Source organism: Bombus vosnesenskii, unplaced genomic scaffold (assembly GCF_011952255.1).
Source record: "Bombus vosnesenskii isolate JDL3184/JDL3185 unplaced genomic scaffold, Bvos_JDL3184-5_v1.1 scf7180000013262, whole genome shotgun sequence".
Lineage (NCBI taxonomy): Eukaryota > Metazoa > Arthropoda > Insecta > Hymenoptera > Apidae > Bombus > Bombus vosnesenskii.
The window spans coordinates 2,798,104-2,818,820 of NW_022882922.1; positions in this window are offsets into that span (position 1 = coordinate 2,798,104).

The following is a 20,717-nucleotide window of genomic DNA, read 5'->3' on the forward strand; positions in this document are numbered from 1 at the left end:
ATAAATGTTAACAAAGGAAGAGTCCGAAAAAAATATCGGCAGTATGTGTTATAATACTGTTTAGATTTTGTTCAATTAAACAATTTTCCCATTGAATCTTCTTCTGGAATATATTTCATAAATTGAACAAACGATACAAATAATTATCGATGGTGTATCATGATAATTTATAAAGTTATAAACCATCATATAATCGATTTACATTTCCATTTATATAAGAAATGCCTCAATTGTGTAATATTGGGCTTATTCGACAAATAAAACATTAGTTCAATAAAATATAGCCTTTATGGTGTCTTCATGCCGCACATATTTATTCTAATTTTTCTATTATTTATATGAAAACCTGTAAAATACCATATCTATAATGTCTATAATGTGTAGTAATACTCTCAGAGATTCTACATGATTCTGAATATTGCACATTAATATTCCATTAAAGGAACGTTTTCATGTTCGAATACATTTAATAATATTGAAATTAATTTCTCCCATAAAAGACTATTTTCTCTAAAAATAATCCATAGGAAACGAGGAACGAAATGAGCTCTTCCTTCCCGACCTTGGCGACGTTCATGAAACGATCGAATAATGAAACGTTACAGTATAGAGAATCGAGAATAGAAGGTAAACGATTGACGAACATAATCATACGTTTCACTCGTTATCGGTCCATTAATCGATTTAGTGATCGGTCCATTAATCGAATTACTAGAGCATGGAGCCCAATGAATAACAGCAAGATTCGCCATACACAAGTATCTACACACGTTCGAGATAACATCTTTTCGAACGTTGAAATTTACATAGGAGCTTTTTCGAACAGCCGTAAAAGAACGCGTGCTGTTATTACTTGGAAATTCATTTATTACATTTTTTCCTGGTTGCACGATATCTATCACGCGTTATCCGACCCTCAATTTCCAGGCTCGACTCTCGGCGATCATTTATTTCGCCGCGTTTATTGCATCATAATCACGTAGAAACCTTCACTCATATTTTAAGTCAAGTGGCATCACGTAATCGCGGCAGCTATCGATCTTCCTAACTCGGCTGTCTGCCGCAACTATCCGTCCAGTAAAATGCAACCTCGATAAATTTTATTCATTGGAATATTACTCCTCTAACCTCTTGCAGTAATCATATCGTAGAAGATGTCGGTGAACCTTTCAATCTCCGGTCTTTGGTGACATTAATCGAGGGAAAAATCGGGAGAAATAATTGATATTACGTTTATGCTTAATCACGTACCACCAATCGCTCGTCTCCGAGAAGATTTTGACTTTTTATTTCGTTATTATAATCTAGAGAGGAATTTTATTTTAGTCATTGACTGCAGATTCAGTTTACGATATAATTTGTATCTGGCTGCACTAATTATAGTTAACATTATATGCGTGACCTTCGATGAAAGATAAAAGATTAAATGAAAAGATTACAGCTTAAATAAAGAATTAATGCTGCAGAAATAAATCAGATCAAGGAAAATCTCTATAACCATCTAATCATGGCACGCAGGAAACCAAATAAAACCAAACAAAGGATAGGATGTCTAATAAATATGTGTTTACAAGGACAATGTGGTCACAATTATAAAAAAAAAATTATCGAGAGAAGACAGTATTATTCGACCAATCGCGTGGGGAAAGTACGTACTACGCGTGGAGAGAGTATTCCTTGAAAGCGCTGTAGATGGTAAAGAAGAAGGAAAGAAAGCTGCAAATGTGAGAGAGAACGTCGAGGAGGAGTGCCACACAGTTCTCATTATCCCAGATCGTTTTAATCTTCGCCGGTGGCGGCGAGAGTTATAAACAGAGAAACCCAGTGAACTTGCATTACGCGACCGGCCAGAGAAATGAAATGAAAGAATAAATTATTTGCCAGGACTGTTTGCACCCGATCTCTTAGTTTTATTTCTCTACCGTGCTTATTCGTATGTAATTAGCATGCTATAGGTATTGGGAATTATTCAGGTACGCGACGTGATATCTCGCGAAGATTTCAACGGGTCACGCATCGTCGACAGCCAATGGCTCCTCTTTCCTCGCCTCTCATCACCCCCGACGAGACGTGCCATCCTGTTTTTCATTTTTAATTACGATTTCCGCGGCGATAACTCTCCAACTAACGCGATCTCTATCGTTGAATAATGCGATGAAGGTAACGCGATGCGTTTGTCTCGAAATATACGAGCAACCACAAATGGTCGATATATCTATCGGTATCTTCGTCATTTTTCTTTAGACTTTTGGACCTGTTAATGTCACATTTGGTGGTAATTCTTATAAATTTAGAGTAACAGTCGTAAATTGTTGCTTTCGTGAATTGCAAAGAATTTTGTGATTTATAAAATATAGAACGCAGATGTTTTCTTTTGCGGTAATAGCAAGCTAATCTAGCTGACATTATCTTTATTAACACAAAATTTCACAATTAGGAGACTCTCTGTCTAAGAAGCGAGCCAAGCTAACAATTCGAAGTCTCGGACATTTTTATATAACTACAATTTCAGTAATTTTATCATTTCATAACTTCCCAGAATTTTTCATCATTTTAATTAAAACCAATTTATCCCAGTTCTAACTTTCTACTTTAATTATTCGATTCCAATATCTTTTATCTGCAATTTCATCAACTGAATGGTCGCATCGCCTCCGTACCTTTGATCTGAATTCGCACGGCAAACGTAAAAAAGCGAAAGAAAGAAACGATTATTATTGCCATTATTTAAGAATGGTTCTCGTTAACAAACGCAATATCGATTAGCAATGTAACCAACGTGGGTCGGATACCGGTGTGTCCACTTTCACCCTCGTCAGTTTAATATCTCGGGCGGAAGTTTTTGGTTTGCCCAACTGGAAATATAATGGCGTGTTATCGATAACCCGGGGACAAGCTTCGAATTTCGATTCGACATTCTGCACGATTTCGACGCTTTGATGTATTCCGCCTCTCTTGTTAACGCGAGCAACCGATCGAAATAGTTGGCTACCGAACGAAAAGCAAAAAGAGGGCAACACGTAACACCGTATTAGTTCCACTTGCGTCACGTTCACCCCTTTCTCGATTCCTTTTTCGTTCTCTAAGGGATTTCTAGTTCGCTGTACGATGACGCGTGTCTGCCTCCAATCGGGTTAAGAGCGTCAGCTTATGATACTTTTCACGCGAGCTCGAAAGGTCGTAACAGATATTTATACAGATATAAAATGATCGTGAAATTATATTCGTTTAATTCCGTTGGTCATGTACATGACAATGGTTGATTCCAATGATTCCGATAATTAATTAATTTACAGAGCCGCCATTAATTAATTATCAATTAATTAATTAATTTCCTCGAAGCTGCTTTACGTTCGCACTGGGGCATATTAACGTTGGCGTTGTATTTTATTTTATATCCTTAATTCTTCTTTCCAAGTCTATTATTTTGTTCGTCTGTTTGCACTTCACGTTAAAATATTATTAAATAAAACAGTTAGTCTTTTGGTATATTATTATCGTAGAGATGGAAATATGAATATTTCTCCTGTAATATATCTAACTTATGATGACTACAAAGAGTATCAAAAAGAGGATACCTGGCTGAATATTGAAATACTTCGGATATATCGACTATCCAGGGAATTTTGTGAACATTTGAATTAATCTTGATTTATATGAAATAACAGATTTAATGTATTAAATGAAAAATGACGACAATATTTCTTTTGGTCAAAAATACCATCGATAATACTAACATATTTTACCCTTTTTCTGTATTTATTCGTAAAACGCGTGCTTGCATCCAGGATTGGAAACGAATACGCTAAGGAGAATTAGCGCGTGTTTGCATCAGAAATGTTCGTAAAAAAAGGCGGACAGCTTCGATGGAAATCCTTCAGGTATAATAAAAATTTATACCCCCGCTGTAACTGTATTTCATCTTAGGCAGATTCCGTATTCTCCCGCTGTGCCACAAGGAAAACAATTTATCCGAGGACGAGCAACTTGGACGCAAACTTGTTTGACGTGTCGAAAAACAAAGAGGAGGAAGAAAAAAATAAGAAAGACACCAAAAGGAAAGGGGGGGGGGGCGGAAAGGAAAGAACTTTAAGAAGACTGGACCAGGGCACGTTCACGTTTTTTCATGCTCCAAATTGATATCTGTGGTGAGCCATGTATGCTTACTTCTATCAAAGCGATACGATGCTATAAAAGTATAACCTTCTGCCATGTTACAGCTGACAGTTACGATGGACATTATAGCGAAACACTTTTAATAATGCACTCTCGTAACAAATGTGTTGCCTTAAAATATTCCATCTTTTTTTCTTGTCTCCGCACCCGATGTTTGCATAAGCAAATACAAGTATACCTTGCCTTGGTGACAGTAAAACAACGAAAATACATAATACAGCAGAGGCGCGTTAATTAAACTTGAACCGTTGAATTAACGAGTCCCCGGTGAATTTCTCTCCTAAGGATTGTTAGGGCTTGGGAAGATACCAATGGAAAATGCGTCCAAGGGAAAACACAAATATCCCGACTATTGTAGAGGATGGACGATAAAGGAACAATAGAATCAAGAGAGAGAGAGAGAGAGTCAAAGAAGAGTTTTTTAATTTTTTGGAAAGGAAAATAGAAGCACTCGTTATATTGCGATTAATCATAGTCTACGGAGATTGATATTATAGATATAGTATCATACTATATATGAATACTGTGCATAGACAAATATAATATCCACTTTAATTAGATTCTTTAATTAGTTTGTTTCTAATGCTTGCAGAAATGAAATCCAGATGATTCGATTATTCAAATGACGCGTTTCAGAGGATGAAAGCCATTTTATGTAATTAAGAAATCAACTATCGCCTAGGATTTAGGTGGAAAGCTATTAGCGATATACTATTAGAAACCCTATTATTAGAAACAGAGTTACGAAATTTTAATATTATTCAAGTTTTAAACTGAGTTGAAAAGGCCACATTATTTTAATTTCCATTAAATAAGCAAATATGTTTAGTACGTATACATTTAATGCAGCTGTAGTGTACACCGCGTAAAATTAAATTTAAAATTTGACTGATAGTGCAGGCACCTGCTACGTAGTCTATACCACGTAATTTCTCAGGAATAGAGACGCTTTCGTCAAATTTTGCGCGTTTTAAGCTGCTTGTCGAAGAAAGCTCGCCCGGATTTGCTACGAAGAAATATAACGTTCATCGTGATAAGAAGAAAATTGCGGCTGAAACGTGACGTGTAACAAACGAACGCAATTCTTAACGTCAAAAGGTGGCTAGCAAGGAAATAATGTCCGAGTTGTTCACCTTCTAAAGAGCGTACAATAACAATCGCTTCAATCATCGATCCCCGTAACGTTGCAACTTCAGTCAAAGACTGTAATTTGTTTCATGATACTGGTCACGCAAGTCACAAAATTGTTTAATCATTTCACGACTATGAGCCGATATATGGTTTTAAACGATTCAACCCTACAGTTCAAAGACTTATATTGTTTTTTTTTCCAAAAAGTTATTAACCACGCATTGAACGAAATATTATTCTAAAGTGTTCTTGCAAAATTTCATATTAAAATTCATTAAAACAGCGAGATTATGGCATTTTATTTTGAAAATTTGAACTGCAGGAGATATTCGATATGCTTCAAAATTATCCTCTATACATTTTGTAAACCATAAACTTCATGGATTTACCTGGTGGTTCCTGCGCGTTGCATCAACCAAGTTTTTAATTAGATTTGCATATTTGTGACATATCATGTTCCTCTCGTTTTCATTAGATCTATCAAGAGATAATAACTCAGCGAACGCTAGATTAAAATGTATTTCGCTAACTTTGAAATTAGATGAGCTCTCTGATTTAATTTCATTAGACCTGCGTTGTATTCGTTCATACTGAATGCAACAGCATAACGATTTCATCGATGTTTTAATTTACGTTGAAAGCTTTCAATTAACGTAATCAATTTTCGCAAATATTCGATCGTTAAGATAAATTTCATTATTTATTTAGTCATTCCTTAATATTATTTATTGATCATATATTTAACAGTCATTATGATAACAGGGGAAATAATAAAAACTCGTTATTCACACATATTGAAGCTTTCGATGTCCTCAGGTTTACCTATGTATATTACGGTCGGAGCATATGACTTTTACTTCATTTAGTGGAACAAGGACGATAAAAGGATCCATTCGATTTCGCAAGCAGATCGTTCGAAGAAAATATAGACATTCTTATGTGAGTGTCAGGGAATAGTAACGTTATCATGATACACAGATCAGTGGCTAATTGCTTAGTATGTCACAGCAAAAAATGGGATACGCGAAGTTTCATGGCAAGCGCGTACGGTGAGAACTTGTATCATGATCGAGGTAATCGAGCCGATTGTTACCTTGATTGACAAGGGTAATAAAGATGTATGTATGAGCAATGTGACGGACGCTATTATTAATATAATTACACAAGTTACATAGTGCTACTGTATAACAGGTAGTTGCTAAATTGTTCCAAGAAAATTACCGTTCGACGCAAAATTAAAGTGTATCACATCAGAAACGATTTCATAGAACGTTGTCGGATAACGCGATCAGTTCACGTAGGTCTATAAAATAAATATAAAAATTAATTAACAGCGCCACGTGATTCGTTAAGGTGTCCAACCTGTAGGTTTATATTTCACGAGTATTTTGATAAGTAATAATTACAGGCTTAATCGATGTTAATCTTATCAACGGTGAATCAACCGTTTCAATTGTCCCTTTCCTTTCAATAACACAGTCTTTTCTTCTCTTTCTTTCCTTTCTTTTTATATTTTATCATTTTTTATTTTCTACTTTTTAACCGCGTTAATGATATATTGCACGAAGAAGGTGTATATTACAGCTAAACGACGGAGCAGGCGTTAATTAAAAGCAGACATCTTGGAATTTTGAGTGCGTCCCAGATGTTGAACCTCGATAGGCAGAAAATTAATAATAACTTTAGCGAAGTCCCGGAATTCTTCGTGAGGCGAACACGATATCGCGTGGCACGGGAGAATGTGGCTCGTAACGAGTTAGAAAGCGATAATTATTGGATTGGACAAAACTTTTTTATTGGGCTTTCGTGAAATTACGACAAGACGAGGGAATGGTTAAACCTAATTTGTGCTCGTTAATACATTCGTTCGAGATAATTACCTACAGCGAGTAATATCCGCGAATAAATGGAGGGATAAATTTTCGAGAAGTCGGTGGGGGTGAAAGGAACCAGATTTTGATTAACGAGTCGATCGATGCATCGCATTTTTCCCGATCTCGATAGCCTACTAGCGTGGACTGCTTCTTCGAGAACTATAAATAAAGCTGACTTTTACAGCTCCCGCCGGATTCATTTGTTAATTTGCCCTAATGCGTTCCACCGTGCTCGGTTACACGGGGACCATTATTAATTAAATTATTGAATGCACTACGATTCAATATCCTACTGTCTACTATTGTTTCCTTACCGATATCCATTATGGTGCTTGTTGTTTATCGATATCGATTAACACAGAAAATACGAGCGTCTTCGGCTATTTATCGTTAAAGTTTGCAGTTAATTATGTTGGATTCTTTTTAATTTTCTTAAATACAAGTAGTAAATACACGTTTTAAATATAATAAATATGATAGTATGAGAAAAGTAGCTTTATTATGCTTTTCGAACTTTTTAGCTAAATATATTGTCATTTGATATGTGTGTGTGTTTGTGTGTGTGTGTGATATTTTCTATAATGCATAATTTCTGTTTACATTCATTGCTGTTTCTCTTGTTTGTATATTTGTGTTATCTAATACCATAATACTATATCAACAGTGAATGTAATAGTCTGTATTATCGGTATTTCGGATACACATGTAATAGATATTGATCTATGGCAAACATGAGTTAATGTCCATTGTCAGTACGAAGTCTATTTACTTCGACGAAACAAATGAACATGACATCGATCATTATCGATAAACAAAATAAAGAATATTAGAGGATATTTAATAGTTTAGTTAATCTATTCCAATTTACACTTCTATGTAAACCAAATGATTGAAACAAATGTGAAGCTTTTCACGTTTACTTACGACACAGATGAAACTTTATTTAGGTGATACGACAAGAAGGGTGACCTAACAGGAAAGATTCTTCTCGGTGTCATGCTCGAAGTACGTTCAACCCCCTAAACACGACGTCACCGCGGATGTACTGATTTTTCTTCTTTTCAACGGAGCGTGAAGCGCTCGCGAGTGGAGACAGACGGAAAAGGAAGGAAACGAGGAAACAAAATTTTGTTGGACAGCAGAAAATGTGGTGCAACGCGAGTACATACATTCAGTGGGGAGTTACGTCATTGGAGAACACAAGGGCGCACACCCTGACGAAAACAACGTGTTGCTGGCCAACGAAATTTTCCTACTTTGCTGGAGGCACTGACCAAATATTAATCTTCATCTAATGGTAGAGTTAAAATTCCCATGAACTCGTTTTCCTGATAATAAACGGATAATAAATGTTGGATAATAAAGTCTTTTAGGTAATATCCTTTGTGAGATTTGAAAACTTAGACAGTTTTAAAGTAGAAGAAATAAATTTGAGGAAAGTGTTACTATGTACCTAATCTTAAAGTTATATTCTAATTCTTTGATAATTATGTTATTTTGGAACAGGTACGTTTCCATTTATGTTATAAATATTTTAAATTATCTGTTCACTATCTAGTACAAAAATACATGCACTTTTTGTCCAATAAACTTTATTATCGTTTTCGAATCGAAACGTTGACATTTTTTATTATTACGTAATCGACAGGGTTTAGTTCATTTCCGTCTATCTGAAACTTGTTTTTTTAAAGCTTCGACTCAAAGTTAGAAGTTATTTTATGCAAATTACTTAAGTTATGTTGTCAAAACATGATTATCGCGAACAGGTGTAATAATACTGGCTCGATCATTTACATACACAGACAATAACAGACAGAGCATCATATCATACTGTGAAGTTAATTAAACGCGAGGTACGCTAGCAGAATACAAATCGCGTAAATTTACAGGCGATGAAACGGTGTTGGTCTTTCAACTATTCGAGTTTCGCCACGATACGTATGTATACCTGGTATAATAGAGGATCGAGGAAGCGTCTCTTAATTTGAGATACTCGCTTCGTGAACGGTGAGTTTGCAAAATTACACGCTACTTTATCAAACGAACCTTGAACCGGCCAGTATGGAACAAGGTCTTTTCCTATTTCTGATAAAATGCCCATAAGAAGATTATACTCTCCGTTCTTATATTTTAACACTCGTCAAATTTCTTATAGAGACTTCAACTAAGTTTATAAGCTAAGACCTTGTTACATCTATTAATTAAATTGTAATGTTCGTAAAAAATGAAGTTTGCACGAATCAAATATCGAAGCTCTTGTATTCTTTATGTTTTCCTAAGTTCGCTGCTAACAAGTAAGTAACCGAATCGAATTAATAAATTTCCTCTCTAATGCAATTTTGTTCTATTGTAAAATAAGCTTCTCGACGACCACAGTACATACTTTTATTTTTACTAGAAACCTACATCCCACAGAAGAATGATAATGAAACCTGAAGCAATATTACTAAATGATATTAGTCGAGTGTGACAACAGTTAATGCAATTTCAAGGAATATCGTTTTTAACTGGTCTTTCAACGCTATTATTCTTTCCATATTATTACAGAGAAGGTATCCGGTTTCTATGCGACGTTAACGGATATTTATTCTCTTATAGCGGTACTTTAGATTTTCAGCCATGAAGATGATTCACTGGTAGAAGAAAGACAGAAGGAGGACGTGTATCGGCCGTATTTATGCGCATGGAGGTAATTAATAATTGTTGTCACCGACATACGCTTTAACGTCCATAAATTAGCACCCTTCCTCTCCTATTTTCTTTTCATTCACCCTCTGCCACCACCCTTCGTTCAACGATGTTAGCATTGAATCTATTGCCCATTCTTTACGTACCTAAATGACAAACTCGTACCTTTATTATTAATTGACTCATAAATATTCCGCAATGCGCTTTGTCTTAGGGCTGTGTCTGTTATGCCTTCTTCATTAAAGAAAATTCTTCTTCATTGAACTACATGGACCAGTTATACCCTATCTTCTTTTCATAATTGAATATTTTTAATATGGATATAATTAATATTTTCTAGACTTACTCTTTCTATATTTTCTATAGAAATTAATCCACTAAAAAAAATTGTTCTTCTATCGTATAATTTGATATCAAAATAGGAAATTTAATACATCCGTAAAAGTCCAAAAGATTTTAAATTTGATTTTTATTCTTACCAATGAAGAGCGGAAGATCTGCATTAGTTTTATTTATTAATTCAATTAAAGCGGATTTTTTTTTTGGTCATAAGATATAATATTGTGTTATAAACACGTTATCCGAAACAGTGTCTCATAAACTATTGGATCCGTATTGTAACGATAAAATTCTGTAGCTATTATCATGTTATCTATCTATGACACCAGCTGCTATCAATGCCACGTAAATGTCGGTGAAACCAATGATATCATCAAACGACGTTTCAGATAAGATTCGGTAGTTTTATGAAATGATACGATGAACTTATTACTCATTATTTTTTCCTTTTATTTTATCCACATATTTTTCCTAGAAAAACGCGAGATAATTGTAAATTGGTTAATCGCGCCAACAAAAATCATTTATTCCGATGCTATCTGAAAACACGATATTAACGAATATTTTCGAAAATAGTTATCACAAGAAGATAAGCAAACGGACAAATAAACGAATGAGTGGTATGTAGAAAGAAATCTACAAATAAAATTGGATCGGCATATGTTTTTTATATCGACAATAAATCGAGTGGCTCTGCTTATGTTCGAAATTAACTCAGAAGCTATTGTATCACGCGGATTCCATTATATTAAATGTCATTAGTTCCGACAATTTTAACTTGAATCGAAACGCAACGAAATCTCGATTGATTGTCCCGCCATCCGTTTAAAATATCGAACGCCTGCCGCGAGCAGCGTCTGTGTGTAATAAAAATTCGTTCCCTCGTATATTTGAAAAGCCAGGATTACCCGCAGATCCCCCGGGGAGCAGCAACAATGTTCCATATCGATACTGTAAGATTAAAAGAGACTCGTATCATGCTACAATTTTTCAATATTGGCAACGGACAAATTCCTCCCAAGTTTACACGTCGTGAACACTTTCTAACTTTATTCCACGACTGGTGACGGGCAATTAAAAGTCTCGTCAAATGATTAACCGAAACAAACGATTACAACGCGGTTAATCGTGAAAACGTTCGTTGTTCGGGACAGGGTGAAAGTTTTACGCGAAATTCATTCTGCTCCCTAAACCGGCAGCTCCTATTAGTTTGTATCACGTCGTTCTAATAATCGATGTTGTAAATAATACCTCGTGAAAGCGCGCATTTCGCTCCCGGTTATGCTCGTTAGGTATATACAGTGTATTCGATATGCGTTGATCACCCTCAAGGATCACCCTTGCAATCAGACAGGAATACCGAGAAAACTTATTGCTGTAAGGAAATTGGTTTAATGGAACAAACGTGTAGATTCACCGTAAATAATCCGGTGTATCGTGTTTGTGATTTATAGTCATGTTATTATGTGTGCATTTGCACTTGATGATATTTAATTCGAAACAAAGTTGCGGTTCGGTTTAATGATCAAACATGTTAGAACTGCTTGAGATGCATTGGTGATAATGATATACGTAGTTAATAGAATTTTTGTAATAGATTTTCTACCACGCATATTTTAGTACAGTATATATGTTTATATACGAACATCAATTCTCTGTACGTAACCAATATAGATAGTCTTCGAAAATAAAAATACTTTTGTACCAATATATGAAGTTTTTCTACTTGAAATACGTATATCGAAGAAATTAATATACAATCGTGATTAACTTGAACCTGTCTTTCCAGTATTCGGAGCAATCGAATCAGGTAACTGAAATAAAAGTAACACAACATACTCATTGCATTCGCTCTATACGTTCTATACATTTCTTCATATTAGTTCCACCATATCCATCATGCGTCTTTGCTGTTCAAAATCATGTAACCAAAGAATCAGTAAATTCTTTATAAAATTCATTTTATCAAGTGACAAATCAGAATAATAAAAATAAAACAGGATAACCACGAATAAACACACAAGTATAATGGCATAAATTATAATGGTATAAAGCTATTCTCATTTACGTCTTCGCGGATCGTTAGAGTGATGTAGCCCTTGAAGACGTATAAATGAAGGGCAGAAAGATACGCGCGATGGAAAATCGCGGAACGGGGCGATGAATGTGCAAAGTTCGCCAGCTCAGTTCGTACTTATTGTCTGGGAGAATTTTTCCGATTCAATTTTATTGACTCATCGAGACTTTATATCGGTAAAACGGGAACGAGCGACGCGGGGAGGAAAACAGGTTCGAAGCGGGCGCGAATACGAAATTACGAGCGGGAAACGAGTCCCACGGCTGTTCTCCGACTTCCGTTGATGGCGCTTTTCGAGTGGTTCGTAGCGACGCAATATCCTTAGGGTGCCGAAAGTCACATCATCCTCGCGACGGTAAACGTTTCGTCGAACTTCCGTTTGCCGCGTACGGCCATCTAGATCCCGTGATTTTGTCCTCCACTCTTACCGCGCCAAATGCTTTCTTCCGTTTGCTATAAGTCGAAGTGGCACGCGCTTGAAAACGAACGATTTTTGCAAGCTGGCATTTTCATAAGATTCAATGGAGAAGAAAGTGAGATAGTTTTATGTTTCTGTTTAGATAATCATAGGTATCGTCATCTTTAAAAGAGTGTCTTAATAATGGTTGTTATAGTTAAGTGTTAAGTAGAATTTGAGGCCTGTAGTTTCTACAATTTGAAACACGTTTTGCTGGAAGTTAATGAGCCAAGTATGATTTTAATCTGCTTGAATTCATAAATGGAATCAAAATAATATAGCTTAATAATATAATTTAATTACAAGAAAATAGAAGTTAAATTTGTACTTATAGAAAATGTTTCATTTATATTAGTCAGTGATATTGTTCGTGATATGGAGTATGATTCCCACATTGTTCATAAGTAAAATGTAATTTTTTGGAACGTCCAAAAAGGAAGACGTTATAAAGCACAAACAAATGGTCCGCTTCTACGGTGTAAAGAACACTAATGGCCATAGGAAGTCGAGTATTTAAATTCACGTGTGTAGCATTTTCAAGATTAATAATCTGACGCGTATTTTAAAATCTTAAAAGCGTTACACCTTCCGGATCGTGTTTCACGAAATATTAATATAATCGCGATGTCTCATTAACATTCTCGAACGGGTAAAACGATACACGGAAGTATTCAGCTCGTGCAAAACTAACAACCGATTCAACGTATTAACCGATCATTGCTTTAACCATCCTTTGCAAACTTTGATCATAAATTCTGCTTTTTTTTCTCCCGTCATCGTATCTTTTAATGCAAATAAATGTAGTGAACATTCTCAAGTGGCTGCGTACTTGGAGGCAACGAGCATAAGTTTCATTTCCATTTGCACATTTTATCGAGGGTTACTAACGAAATTTGAATCCGTGGTGTGCCTTTTGCGTTAGGAAAATGTATGCGTTAGATAAATGTAAATGTATGTCAAATTATAGGCAATGTGCTTTGTTTGCTATTATATTTGACGTAATGCAATAAAGTAAGTTTGATCGTGCTTCGAAATATATAATATTGGTGCTGGTGGTGTAATTTTATTGTTATGAATTTTCGAATAGTTATACGTGCGCCGATTGAACACGTAATGCAAGCAAATTAGAAAGAATATAGTTGGATTAACAAATATGAAGTTGTTTTAAACGTAATAGAAATTCTGTATTATCGAACTAATTAATGAAAACAATAGATGATATTAATAGCAATTATATACATATATTATTAAATCTCGGTATGTTGTTGGGTATTTCAAACAGTAACAGATACGAATATTGATTACAAAATTCTATGTTACACTGTTAACGATGAATATTCATTTACTGTAATTAGTTGAACACATCATAACGATACATCTTTGAGAATATTATGATATATCATTATAAACAATTCATATATTAATACCGCAATGCTGATTTATTGTAATCAAGATAAATATCGCGAAGCAAATGGGATTGAAGAAAATCGATTGGAATTCATTAAGCCGAATGTAGTCATCCGTAGAATTCAATGTAGACGATGTTGGAATTATAAAAACCATCGCAGACGATTTTCAATTAGCTGAATTCGAAGCGGATTATAGCGGATCAATGAAATACATTACAGCCATGAATATATATGCATAAAACTCTCACAAATCGTGTCGTATCTATAAATCTTAACAAAAATAATGCAAAAATAAATGTTTCATTTCGATATAAGATGGTTTAGTGTCCACTGTAAACTGTCTAGTATTTTATGTCATACGTCTATTATTCATTGCTCCATGTTCAGTATTCAATATTTATTATTCATTGCCAAGCGTCTACTACCCATTTTCCAACTCCAGTACCTTCTGTCCAGAATCCGGCGCCCAGGGAGCAGTATATAGATTGTAAAGTGCAAAGTTCAGAGCTTCCTGAGTCTCAAGATGATCCCTGCATATGACAGAATTACGATTGCGTTAACGGTCTTCTAAAAGTCCACCGATTTTATATCTCACATATTTCAAGCGACTTAATAGTTTAAAAATTATCAGCATTACCTCGTGAAATATTGCTCTATCCGTGAAAAATTACACACACTTCCCTAGTTTTTATTAAATTTCTGTTAAACAAATATCCGTTTCCCGATATCCTAAAGGACGTAAAACGAGAAACATTTTCAATCATGCTCGACGAATCTTATAAAAAGAAGACAAATACATCCTTCCGGATGGAACTCCATTAATAATTGGAACAAAGATGCAAACACGTGTAACGGCAATTAAAATATGAAAAATATCCATCAAACGAAAACAGGTTGCCAAACATGCGCCACTCGAATCGTATTTTACACGATCGTGTCATTACGCGTCATTGCGTGTACTACAATTAAAATCCGGTCGCTTGGAAAGTTTCGCCAGCGTACCACGATGTACAACAGCTGCAAACAGTGTGAACACTGCCTAAAACACGAGCTTCGGAACCGAAGACAAGAAGTTACAAGCCGCGCATCGTTATCCGTGACCCTGTACGCATTTACCATACGCCCCGTGCAAAAGGTTTCTTCAGGGTTAAACGCGGGTATTTGTAGGTACGGTAATTTACGAAACGACAACCTTGGGAGGTTGTAACGATCCACGGGAGGCGCTATCCACCGCAGAGAGCGTCTCCTGTTTGTTTTAGAGGCCGTTATGAGGAACGAGTAAGAATCGCCGACTCCGCTTAATGGCTCATCCGCCGATTTATCGCGAACCTTCAGACGCATACTTTTATGGATCGTAAAGAATCCAAGTTTCGACGGCAGCCCAATTACTTCGACGATAACTTTGAATCGCGGTCACATTGTTGCACGCATTTACTTTCATTCGCCTCTTAGAAGAGCGTACGCCGCACTTTTCGCTGAATGAGTATGTAGGTATGTGCCCAGAATCTGTTCCTGTCACTTTGGCAAGTATGAGTTTTAGCTGTTTCTGTTTAGCTTTTAAGGTGGACATTCTTTACTTCGATGAAATTCCATTTACTTGAATCTGTTGAGGGACAAACAGTTCATGATTCTCCTTGCTATCTACAATTGGATATATATGGGGTTTTATCGTTTCATAATGTATCTACTGGTTAGATATACAGAGTCGGCGAATTGGTGGCGCGATGGTAAAGATGAAAACGGTACAGATCTCGGGGATGGAAACATGCGTGCTATATAAATATTTTCGAGTGGCAGAGCGCCCAGATTGAATGCAATTTATTATGCACCATTACATAAAGGCTGTGGTTCGCCCGGCACGAGCCCTCATATTTTATGATAAATAACAGGTTGACCCCTCGACACACTGGATATATGGTGAATTAATGGTCCCCGTTTGGGTAAAAGTACATACGTCCGGTAGATTAAAATTATTAGCGGTGGTCGCGAGTCGAATAACTCAATGCACGGAATGTCTTCTTTTTTCGCTTCTTTTTCTCCCCAACCACGACAGGGGTTCTCAAAATTTCGTATTCTTCAGGGAGAATCTCTTTTTTACTAGTTTCGTGCAATTCTCTTGCAAAAGGAATATTTATTTCTTCTTCTCCTTTTACCCTCGGACCAGCGACTGCTTCTCTATGGCTCGTAAATCATTCCGGGTGGCTCGTCGATAAGCAACTCCCGACTCGAACGTTCCCCTCGCGATGCTTGAAATTAAGAAACAAACCACGGGACGTGTGACGAGGAATGCTCACGAAACGTAAATACGTACGTGTATGCATGTCACGCTCGTGCGATAAATCACGCGGACCTTCCGGAATCCCTGACTAACAATTAGAACACGAGGAAGGACGACGATTCGTCGCTAGAGTTCTAGATTTTCCACGGGTAGTCAGAGCGGGAACGAGGTCGAAGAGAAATTTTGTAATTGATTAAGACACGCGAAAGTATAATAAACGGCGAGATCACGAGAACTGGAAAAAGTAGGTATAGAAAATTTAATGGGAAAAGTAAGTGGAATAGAAATGACATTTGTATTTGAAAATATACATATCTTATACAATAAAAGAAGGAGTGTATTGAGAGAAAGGAAGCTAGAGAAAAGATTAAAGAGAGCTGATAATGAGAAGGAGAGAAAAGCAGGGATGAAAAAGATAAGAAAAAGAAACTAATTTGTGTATGCCCTTTCAAACACCCGCCGGGTATGCCATCAATAACTAAATCCAAGAAGAAAAAGGATCCAGCAATCACTTTACTGGACCGACACTCGAACCCGAATCATTCGTTTGATGGACGATTGCTCTGATCAATTGAGCTGTCCAGCCGGTCGAAGGATTCTTTCTTCGCTAAGAATAATACTTCAAAGCGACCACTGCCTATTAAAATCAATCAGTTTTTCAATTACAGTCTTTATTAGCAAGTATCACTTTGCACAATTAACGATTTGCAAATGACTCGACTATTCACCGAGAGTATCCATCGAATTTTTAGAGTAATGCTGATTCATTCGGTCGGTAAATAAAGCAAATTATAATTTCTTTATTTATTAATAATTTAATAATTTATAATTTCATCCAATGAAATACGTGTAAAAGTATTTGTGTATATTTTAATTAATAGAGACGATTTTTAATAAAGATAATTGTAATACAGATATTTGGATTCAGTTGATGGTTATGTATCCAAACAGAAGGAAATTTTGTATACTCGTTAGATTCTTTAACTAACTTCGATTGACATCATTACGATACTCTTTGCGAATGAAGATTGAAATCTTCTCTAGAGCCTTAATTTGCTTTCTTTGCGCACTGAAGTTTTGGCTTTCTAAGCGATTGAATTATCGTCATAAATTAAATATCAATAAATCATCGTTTCAACTTATAAGAAAGAAATGGAAAAAGTAATAAAGGGAGAAGGGAAACGATCCCAAGGAGAGATAAAGATGTAAAGCGGAAGATTATCGAAAAGACAGAGAAGAAACGAAACCGAATGAGGAAGAAGAACCGAAAGATGGAAGAAAGTGTTAAGAAAATATATACATTGGTAGGAATGAAGGCGTAGAAGTAGAAGAATCATAGAAGTATATGCAATGAATAATTACACGCGGACTTGGTGGTGCAAATAACGAATGATTGATCGTCCGTTGCTGCGGGTGGGGAAATGTGAATTCGAAATTCCCTAAGGTTCTAACAAAAATAACATTCCGCTTCTCCAGAAATTTCCACCGACATATATGTACATATAAATATATCTATATTCATACATACATACCCAAGTATTTATGATAGCGCGCACGAGCGGCAGGAATAGGCGCTCAAGAATAACTGTACATAATGTGTACCGAAGCGCAGGAACGCGAAAGATAACGCGAATGAATGATTGTCTGAATTCGTGTCAGACCGTTGAATAACTTACGATAAACGATCGTAGGAACTGTACTGAATATCGAGTCTAATCGTCGAAGAGGCTGAGGAAACGTTAACACGGTGCTTCGGCGTGTCGCGTGATTCGTGATGAAACCTAAGCGAGTACTCGAACGATCCTAGAGTGGATCATCATGGCTTGCGATTATGGTGAGGATCATGTTGCGAACTTTCATGAAATTTCTGCTAAAATTTGCTTGAAGTATCTGAGTATATAATTAATTGAATAGCGAAGAATTTTTGTAACAGAGAATTATGTTGATCTATGGATCCTTAATGATGTTAACGGTTGATGCTATCTACGTTGGTCAATTCGATCCATGAATATGATCCGTCGTTTGAAAGGAGGGAAAAGTCTTTCCAGAATTCTGGCGACAAAGAAGAATAATCAAATTTATACAAATATAGATCCAAATCTTGATTGATGCCACAGCAATATGTCCACAACGACATTTTGACACATTGAGGATAAAAAGCAGAGTGTTATAAACATTCACATATTAATCTTCTATAATGCCATATAGCTTGGAAGTTACCGTGTACCTATATTTTATACGTATTATCTTGTTTGCTTATCACTGTTACTAGTACGTATGTTTTATGGCTGTACTACTGTGCTGTCACGAAGCAATTAATTTGAAATTATTCTACCATCAGAAAGAAAAACTCTAACCCAGCTCAATTTCATTTCTGATAAGGAAGTGAAAAGTCCACTTACGAGCATTGGAGCATATAATTCACTTAATAACTTTTTTGTAACAATTGCAGATGAATTAGGTACTAACGTCATCCAACGACACAATGTGCTTGATTTTGCTCTGTTAGATCTGGAAGCCTCAAACCTTTACAAAGCTGAACGAAGACTTCTTGATCGCCCGTGTCGAAGCGCACTCAGACGGCGAGCTACCTTCATTCCAATCTCAGTCACGTTTTCCGATCGAAGTTTCTGCCGCTTTTATATATGATATTATGGCAATCATTAAGGAAGAGGAAGACAGCTTTCGCCCGAAGTGGATCACTTTGAATTTTAATCAATTCCCAACGTCTTTAATACGTCCACGGGGCCGCGATTACGAAAAAAAGAATCGCGACACGTCCTGCGACGAAACGCGGCGCCTCTGGCGGACATGGAAAATTCGTTGCACACCTCGACCTGCGGCCATTCATGCTCTTGGCTATCTAACTCTCCATCTCCAGATTATGGGAGATCGATATTTCTGTCATAAGCTATTCGATTTTCCACGTACACGAAGTGCAATTAATCCTTTGGTTCCTAAGCTTCACTATAGTGCTCTTTTACCAAGTGTTAGTATTTGTTTGGAACGAAATATTCTCAGAGTGACGATGTTGCAAAGAATTTTTCAGAATAAAGGAATATGTATATTTGCCCTATACTTTTTATTACAAGCTACTACTAGAGTGAGATGTCTTAGAAATTCTTAAGTCTAAAAATTAACTCAAAACATGAACTCTTTTCTAGAATAGCAATGTCTTTATTTTAATGCTTAATAAGAAGAATGTGACACACAGCAAACCGATATCTTTTTATTGTTATGATGAAATTTCAATTTTAACCATTTAGAATTATTCCTTGAACGACCATGAAGAGACAATAGATTTCCACCTTCTTGAACATTAGTTGCGTGATTTCTGAGAAATATGATGACATAAACTCAACACGTGTAATTGAAAGAAGAATCATTAGCAATTAAGGATAAAGATAGGTGTTGTAAATGGGACATAGCGGGATTTAAACTCGAAGATGCAAGAAGTAGGTACATGGACTTAGTAGCTTCGGGCCTCGTTTTCAAGAAAATCGAGTTTGGAACTTAGTTAGATAGATGGCTATTTAAGTATTAATAAGAAAATTATTTTTGTTATTTGCCGAGATTTTATGTGAAGTAAAGGGGACACACCTAACGTAATAAACAACCTCGTGATACTACATTTTTGAAATATAAATTACACTTTCAAGTATAAATTAAACTATACTGGCTTTCCAAGACCTTGTTCAGGACTACCCGAAGAAATATTTTCCTCGCAATTACTAAGTGTCCAGTGACTTACGGATGAACGTACATGAGAAATTCTACGTAGAGACACTAATACCCTAAGCTGATTATCTAGTCATAAAACCCTGCTATTTGTTTGCAGTGAGCGAACTTCAAGTGGCATTGAAAAATGATCAACTAGCCACAATCATAAATCGCATTCCGGAGAAAAGAACCGGTGACTTTGGCGACTGTAAAATTCATAAAAATCTAAGAAGTACATTACACGTCACGTGGCTCTCCTTAACAATCTGCTGCTGACGCTCGTCAAATGAAGTGTTGCTTTTTATTGAACCTCTCTATTATTATTCGCCGTTATACCGGTCCTCGTTAATGTTACAGCAATGAGAGAGTTCTCCAGAATGGTATACGATGTTTGAAATGCAAGGGTTTTCAGGATGCCTACTTATGTGCATTCGAAAGACCAAGTGACCTGCCTGCAACACTGATTACACTGTGTACAAATGAATATTTAAAGGCGAATGAAACGAAGAAGAGTTTAGAGAGTTTTTAAAAAAGGATCTTTATAGCTTAAAAACAAAATTTACATAGC